This window comes from Limanda limanda, chromosome 17, assembly GCF_963576545.1.
Source record: "Limanda limanda chromosome 17, fLimLim1.1, whole genome shotgun sequence".
In the NCBI taxonomy this organism is placed as follows: domain Eukaryota; kingdom Metazoa; phylum Chordata; class Actinopteri; order Pleuronectiformes; family Pleuronectidae; genus Limanda; species Limanda limanda.
The window spans coordinates 22,026,617-22,036,000 of NC_083652.1; positions in this window are offsets into that span (position 1 = coordinate 22,026,617).

A 9,384-nucleotide genomic window follows, 5' to 3' on the forward strand; every position below is an offset into this window, starting at 1 on the left:
GCTCTTCATCTTATCAAAGGTCTTCATCAATAAGAAGTCACAAACAAAAGGCCGCCTTTCTTTTTTAATGTATTTAAATACTATAAGATGTTCGTACTTGCACTACCAGTTTAAATAAAGTCCTGCACAGAGAGGACTCAGACTCTGGTGCCCCCTGCTGGTGGAGAGGTCTCACCTCCTGTAGTGCTGTCGGACCTGCTCCAGAGCGTAGACAGTGAAGGGCCGGATGGATCTGTGTGAGGGGAAGGCTGGAGTGGAGGGCAGCGTCACCACGTACCTGAGACACACACACACAGACACACACAGACACACACACACACACACAGACACACAGAGCTCAGTGGTATCAGAGGCTGCTCAGCTCCTCCTCACACTGACCTCTGACCCTGACAGTCTGGACTCACGGGCCGGGCGTGTGCTTGACGACAGGTCGGTCACAGGAGAGGCAGTGGAATCTGTCCACCAGTTGTCTGGAAGAAAACACAAACATCAGTGTGTAGTTGTTGTTTTTCCACATGATGAGATATTGTGTGTCGGTACCAGAGGAATCCAGCAGGACTGAAACAGACTCGTACTTCCTGATGCCGGCAGCGTCCTCGTGCTCCGGAGCTCCCTGGGTCTGCAGCTTCTCGTGGATGTTCTTCCACCGCTCCTCCAGCTGCTTCTTCACAGAGTCCAGCTCGATCCTGTTGAGCTGTGGAGAGAGCAGAGGCCGGACGTCATCACAGACCCTGAGGACAGCTGGTTCCTCCAGACCTGAGAGGATCTCTACCTTGTGCTCCATCTCAGTGGAGAGCCGGTCCACCACCTGGTGCCAGTCCTGCTCCTGCCCGGTCACCTTGTGCAGCAGCTCGTGGAACATGGTGTTCAGCTGCTCCGTCACCGAGTCCAGCTGCAGGCGACTCACCTTGTGGTCCACAGCACATCTGTCAGCTTCCTTCAGGTGAGAAGAGACCAAGTTCACACCAGAAGAAACAACACAAATCCAACGTGACTCCAGAGACAGAGATTCCTCTTCATGGCTGAACGTTTAAAAACCTGGATATGAACGGACTGTTTTTGATCGGGTGACGATTCAAAACGAGTGGATCAAAACCGTATAAACATATTTTCAGTGTCAATATTAAAATAAAACAATACCTTGTTTGAAGTTATTACACATTAATCATGCGTTCACCTCCATGTGGATCTGCATCTGTCGGCCGTCCTCCTGCAGACGTCTGGTCGTTTCCTGCAGGTTCTCACACTCGGCCTGAAGCTGAAGCATCGTGATCTTCACGTGGATCACCAGCTCCTCGCTCTGACACACACACACAGACACACACACACACACACACGCACACACACACACACACTCGAGTGTTCCTCTAAAGGTTGAGGTATAAAACCTGTTTCAGACGTGAGGAACCAGCTGCAGATCCAGATCCACTCACCTTCTCCTGGTTGCTCCTCAGGCTTCCTATCAGAGCTGTTTGCTGCTTCAGTTGATCCATCAGGTCTTCAGACACATCCTGAAAACCTAAATAAAACATCGAACCATTTAAACAAACATATAATATGTCAAATGTAACTTTAACTGAAACTGTTAAAATAATGAATTGATGGAAACAAACAAGAGGAACGAATTATAAAACAGTTTGAAGATCCAACATTGTTGTAAAGAGTGAAGAAGCTGCAGGAGAAGCTGGAACATCTGGAGTCCAAAGGTATGAAAGGTCCAGAACAAAGATTCAATAATCAGATCTAGAAGTTTCCTCTAAGATGTGAGAGCAGATCTTCTCTTTCTGCTGCGTTGGCCCAGTTGTCTTCTCTGTAAACAGCTGACTCAGGGTTTCTTCACCTCTGTTGGCGATGGCGTCTCTGAGCGGAGTCAGCTGGGCGTGGTCGACCTTCTCCTCCTCCAGCGCCGACACACGAGCCTCCAGCCGCTGGAACTTCTCCTTCAGCCGGACGGCGTTCCTCAGGGTCTCCACCGTGTCCGAGTACAGATCCAAGTTCCTGGTCTTCCAGGATGTTGACGAGCTCTCTGTGATTGGCCGGCTGCTCGACTCCTCCTGGAAGACGTCTCCAGGAATCCCAGGAGAAGGAGGAGCTGCCCTCCTGACGGTGTCGATGACGGGGCGAGGGGAGGAGGAGGGGCTTATGATGAAAGGTTCGGGTTCGACCTCATCAATATCACCCCCCCCGTTCAAAAGCTCCTGTAGAGAAGAAGAAATAACGAGACTGAACCACTGATTCACATTGAGTTCATCGACTCTGATGTTAGTGAGTCTCAGTCAAACAAAGTAGATTGTGAGCTTCATATGACCGTGCCATTGATCCTCCAAGATTCTTAAATTCAAGATTCTTAAGATTCAAGTGGTGGTGATGGTCTGAAGTGGGTGGAGCCAAAAACAAAGGAACCAGCAAAGTGACTGGTTCAGAATCTTGGTTTAAAGTCACAGAGCTCATATAGAGAAAACTGTCTTTGTTTTCATTATGCCTCCATTTATTTCTTTGTGCACATGATTTGAAATGTTAAAGGGAGGCTGCCCCCCCCATCTCCAGGGTCTGTGTCTCACCTGGTGAAGCTTCCCTGAGTCGCTGAGCAGAGCCGAGCTCATCTGGTCCCAGGTCACGCAGCCTCTCAGCTCCTCCGGCTCGGGACGCTTGTGAAACGAGTCCCTCAGACTTCTCTGCCACAGCGAGAAGACAAGAGGTTCACGTATTAATTGTGGGACATTTGGCCGGAGACAGTTTGGGAGCTGAGGAGCAGCTGAGGACAGTGTCTCATCGTGGACTCGTCCTCACTGAGACACTCACCAGAGACTCGTCCAGGTCGTCCACACGGCGGCAGCTCGTCTCCACAGACATCTGGACACAGGACAGAGGAAGAACACGTCCACATGTTGGGTTTGGAAATCCAGACATGATGAGTCAGTTATTATTAAGTCTTAAATATGTCGGAAAAATACAAATGATCTTATTGTTATAAACTTTAAAAAGCTAACAACAATTTGAAGATCACACAGCATTAGAGCAGAGTTATAAAACTAAAAGAGGCTACAGATAAAAAAGAGACAAGATGAGATGTAAGATTATATAATGATTAAAATTGACGGTAAGATTCTAAAACATCTGTAAAACGTGTCTAATAGAGAATTTAATAATAATAATCAATAAATAATAATGTTCAAAATAAACTATTTATCTCTTTTCTGGGGGAAATACTTTTAAATATAAAGTTGGAAAATATTTTATACACACTTATTCATCACAAGTATTTTAACTATTATTTTACAGTTTGGACCAGTTGACAGAAGAAACTCGTCTCACCTTCTGCTGCTGATGGAGCTCGTTCATCTCGTCCATCAGAACGTCCTCCTGCCCACGGAGCTCCTGGAGGAGCCTCATGGCCTAGAGACACACACACGCACACACACACACACACACACACACACACACACACACACACACACACACACACACACACACACACACACACGGAGTATAATTAGAGCTATGAAGAGTATTTGTATGATTGTGTGATCACATTCACCTGAACACCAGGTCACAGTGACTTTACCCTTTGGACACTAAATGTTCTCAGTTCATCTGTAAAGGTTCAGTGTGTGAGATTCAGGCAGAATCTGAATATAAAATAATCCTAGTGATGTTTTCACTCGTGTGTTTCATCTAAACTGTATGAGTTGTTGTTTTCTTTACCCAATAATGAGCCTTTGTATTTATATACTTGTTTTTATGCATGTTTTTTCCCAGTAGCCCAGACTGGACAGAAAACATAACACCTCCGGCCACTGGGTGTCAGCAGCGAGGAGACGCAGTAAAGTGAAGTTACACAATAAAATAAAACATTATATGTGTCAAGCTTCTAACATTAAAATAAGAGATAGAGGAGATGTCGACTGTTCTCCCAGCTGCGTCACCAGCTGTGAACTGGGAACAACCCGAGGAACGAAACAAAGAGACGAAACAAAGACGAAGAAGAACTGAACCGTGACAGATGAGACAAATCCAGCTGCTGCTCTGTTTTCACATCATCTGCTCTTCACCAGCGTTATTTAAACTTCCTGTCAGAGACTGTTGGCCCAGTAAACAGCTACATCTCATTTGCTCCTTATAATTGTGTGTGTGCGTGTGTGTGTCTGTTTGTGTGTGTGTGACAAAGGACATTCCTGAGCTTATGTGAGGTCGTGTTTAACTTGTGTCAAATGTGCCGGGACATGAAATGATGCATAGCGGCCCCCCCCCCACCACCACCACACACTGCTTCACGGTGAGAATCACTAACAGAGAGTTAATAAGTTTCCTCTCTATCTCTCTCTACCGCACTCAGAGACAAACGAGTCAGACGAGACCTGATCCAGCACTGATGGTTTGGTCTGAGGCATTTCATATAAAGTAAAGTGTTTTCAGACACGTTCCTCACATGTTCCTCACACGTTCCTCACATGTTCCTCACATGTTTCTCACATGTTCCTCACATGTTCTGCAGGTTCTGTCTGTGAGAACAAACATCTGAGTCAGTGTCTCTGGACATGTTCTGGATCTTCTCCTGCAGCCTCCTGGTAAAATGTGTGTAACATGTCAGAGTCCATGTGAGGAACCAGCAGGACAATGTGTGGAAGCTTCCCAGTGAGCGAGTGGACGTGAAACTAGAAGAACACAAACATCTCAGGATGAAGAAGAGGAGCTGGACATGTAGAAGAGAGAATAATTCATTTTTCCTAAAGATATATATATATATATTTATGAGATAAACATTCTTAGAGATGTTCTTGATGTTCTTGATGTTCATGAGAATGAGGAGAAGCGACCTCCCGGACAGAAGAGGCCTTCGTTAATCTTTAAGCTGCTGCCTCAGTTAGAGAGTCGTCCATTAACAGAATCTCATTAACTGCACTTTGAACAGGAAACGTTTCTCACACGTTCTCACTGCTTCACTTCAGGAACTTCTACACACTTTCAACCAGAAGCTCAGTGAAGCTCGTTCCTCTGTCAAGGCCCAACAGGTCAAAACGAGCTGCACCAGCTCACACACTCAGAAATATCCGTCCTCTAAATACGTCTGATTATTTTATCAATATCCATAAATTATTCACTGGGGAAAAAGGGGAAATGTTCAAAAACATGCACTGAAGTTGAATGTGTTCTTCTCTGACACAAAGCACTTCCTTCCACCAAGTTTACTGGAAATCTCTTTAGTTTCAGTTTGAACAAACAACTGGGACGGGGGTGAAAACATAACCTCCTTGTCTGAGGGAATAAGCACTTTGATTGAGAGTGCCCCCTAGTGTTCGAACTGATACACGTGACGTGTGGTTCAGCGAACACTGTAGAAAAGAGACAGTGTTTATATTATTAGTGCTTTTAGTGATGTTGTCACCCCTGTGCGTTTGTGCGTTTGTGCGTTTGTGAGCGAGACGACACACAACTACTGGACGGAGTTTCATCGTTTTGGTGCAGAAGCAGATTCTCTAAATTAAAAGATGGAGACAGAACGTTCCTCACACTGTCGCTGATTCCTCAGAGAATCTTTTCTGGATGTTATCAGAGATGTTTAGAGGACGGACTTGTATGAGTGTGTGTGATGTGGAGCATTGTACTTTAAGGGAATCTCTCCCATGCACATCTCCCAGTAAGTGTGTGATGTCGATACCATTATTAGAATCATTACGACTCTTTCTCTCTTGTTTGTGGTTTGATAGAAGTTCTGCTTGTTTGTCGCTGCCTATGTTGCATCTGTAAAATGAGCACTGAATAAAAAGCCGGGGTGAACGAGGTGGACGAGGTGAAGGAGGTGGACGAGGTCACGCCGGGTCACCTCCTCATGCTGGAGTCAGGGGATACACCAGTTGACCACCGAGGACATGAATGATTCACGAGGAGTTCTGAAAGAAGCTGCATCACCTGCACCATGTCCTGCTTTTCACCTGAGAGCTATTCATCCCCTGACAGCCAGAGTCATCTCTTCAGGGGGCTAATTACCCCCCCGGCTCTCAGAGGAGGGCCGCCATCAGCAGAGAGACAGGAAGTCTGGATAGCGTCACAGAAACACCTCCAGCTCTCAGATGTTCTCCTGTGATCAACCTTCGTTCCTCGGGGAACAGCTGATGTTCTGCATGGAGCTGACCTTCACGTCTTCAGCTCTGAACACCAGCAGCTCAACAGAAACCTGAACGGAGACACGGGGTCATATGAGACCCGGGTGGCGCCCGGCTCCTATTGTTCCCGCCTGTCATCGACAGCTCAACACCACGCTGACAAGTTCACCGCCAGAGAGGGAGAGAAGAAGAAGAGTGATCATCTGCCTCAGGGTCAGAGAGGAACAAACAGGAAGTGGATTCAGATCCAAGCTGCTGCTGAACCTCTTCATCTGAACTGAGCCTCAGTGATGTCACACAAACAGAAGCACCTGGTGTGAAGTCACTTCCTGTGTGTAGCTACGACACAACTTCACCTCAACGTGTCGACAAACTGAGAGAAACACAATCCATCACTTCTCCACTGTCTCCTGAGTGTTAATAATCAATAATTAATAATCAATAAGGATCTGTACGGGTCACGATGTAAAGAGCTGATTCATCACAACAACTCCTTTTGTTTAAAAAACACTTTGATTATTTCATATTTCTTTGTATAGAGCCTGAATAACATATCATGTGTTAGTATAAATAAAATATCATAAATATATAGAACTTGAGTTTACATAAATTCATATAGAATAATAGTTTTCTTTGCATGTTCTATTCTGTCAAATAAAAGTTTTATATCTGCAAATAAAGAAACTGATTTTTCTGTGAAGTATGGTCATAAAACATCATCACCAGATAAAGTATGATCGGAGCAGAGACTTTATTAAAACCAAAGTTTTGTAATCTGGCAAAATAAAACTACTCAATTACAAGTGTAAAGGAATATTTGTGTATTTTTTGTTATCATTTTTAATGTCAGTATTTACAATTAAATAAACAATTTGATTTCATAAAAAGACACCTTTATTATAAAGCACTTTACAATACTAAGCAGAAGGTTTGACATTGTTTTCAGTGGGATTTTAGATTAAGAACTAAAACACTAAAGAATATATAATATATTAATAATATATTGTAGGATTTAAAACGTGAAGAAACATAAAACAACAGTACAAACACTTTATTAATAAATTCAGTGAAGTGGTTTAAACACGTTAAGATGATCTGGTTCATTAATGACTAAATTAAGTAGTTTTATATGTTTACAGTTATAACTTGAACTGTGTGAAGAGTCGGTTCCTCACCTCGGACACTCCGGCCTCGCAGCTCTGGATCCGGGACCGGAGCTCCTGGTCCTCCGCCGCCGGGGCTCCGGGTGAGGGACCCGGGTCTGAGGCTGAGGAGCCCGGGTCCTGGAGCCCGGATCCGGGTGAGGCGGCCGGGTCCTGGAGCCCGGATCCGGGTGAGGAGCCCGGGTCTGAGGCTGAGGAGCCCGGGTCCTGGAGCTGCTCCACGGCCCGGTCCTCCAGCTGCAGCGGCCCCTCCCCTGCGGCCCCGGGGAGCCCCCCCGCAGTGAGGCCGGAGGCAGAGCCCCCCCAGCGGGTCTTCAGCTCCCGGAGCCCGAGCTGCCGGAGCACCGCCCGGAGCAGGGCGTGCAGGGCGGGGAAGTTAACGGTTCCCTGAGACGTCCCGATGGATAAATCCAACAACTCATCCAGGGTGAACTCACACATCTCGGATTTACTCAGTTTACTCTTTTATTTAAGTTGTTAAAATTAAGTTATTTACGTTAACTAAGTTACTAAAGTAAACTAAGTTACAAACGTTAGTCAACTTATTTAGGTTAAGTTACTAAATTTAGCTCAGTTATTAAAGTTAACTTGTTCTTTAAGTTAACTAAGTTATTCAAGTTAACTAAGTTATTAAAGTGGCTAAGTTATAAACGTTAGCTAATCTCTGCAACTTCACTGTAACGTAAATAAAACTAAAGAAAAGGTAAATAATTGGTAAATAAATATATATAAAAAGTTAAATAAATGTAAACAAAGTTAAATATAAGGAAAATACATATATTCAAAAGGTAAATAAAAAGGTAAACAAAGGTAAATCCAGTCACCGAGGTGTTTGCGGGTCAGTCCCAGTTTCCGGGATCAAACTAATCTCAGGTTCGGTCACTGGATGAAAACATGTTCCGAGACAAATCCGAGGAATCAAACTACAGACTCACACCGGAAACACACACACCTTCTCTTCAAAGTAAAATACAGAAGAAAAACTGCCACAAGTTAGTTGGAACAGGATTTAGCTGAAGAGCCAATTTCTTCAGGTTTGAGGAAAATCAAACAGAATATACTAATATCAGTAACTCGTGAATGTAAAAGTCCAAATTAATTTTGAAATTTGTTTATCACAAATTCTGTGTCATCACTGGAAATTGCTGCAACAGTGAAAAGTCTCAGTCTGAATTTGAAAACTTGACTTAGAAATAAATTGTATTGGAAAGATAATGTGATTGTTCAAGTCTGAGCGTCGCATTTGTTTAAGTTTGGACGTTCAATGAAAACTGAAATTTTACCGCTGTAGATTCATGAAGACTTTAATTATTCAGACTCAGATAAAATGCAACACAACAATCTAAAGTTTATACAAAAGACCAAAAGAGAAAACAACAAACTAACGTTTTATTTATTTCTTTTCTTCAGTGAAGTTTTTCTTTTACTAAAACAAAAAAAGGTGGATGTTGTCATTTTTCTTTCTTCAGGAGTTGATATTATCTCATTCATTTCTGTTTATTCTGTTATTTTACTGTGTTTTATTGAAATACGTCAATTGAATTAATTGTATTTTATTTTCACGGATGGATCAGAGGTAGTATTTAACCATTTCCTCTTGACACCCCGGATTCCCACGGTGGCGGTGTTACCTGTTGCTAGGCAACAAGAGGCCAGTCAGGCTTCCTTCAGGAAACAAGACAATGTTGAACTCCCTATAAACACAACATTATTAATTAATAACAACTTACTCTAATTCTATCTATTCTATCTTAATCTTAATTTAACAACATGTAAAGGTGGGTGGTGCAATCTTTACTCATGCAGCATAACTTGACTTTAGTTAGTTGATTATATTTATAGACTTAGATCTATTTATTTTATTGTTTCTGTTATGGTAGGTTTTTGTCTATTGGCTGAGAGATGAGTTAAGATTTGTTTAAAGAATAATCATCAGAAGTAGAAACTTCATGTGTGAATCATTTTCCATTAAACTGTCAAACAGACACAGGAGAGCAAATTAAAACAAGGTTTGAATTAAGGTTTCAAATAAATTCTCTGGCTCTTCCCCTTTAACTGCAGCTCAGCTCAGATTATTATAACCAAATATTTCACAGATTATTCCAGTGAACACAACA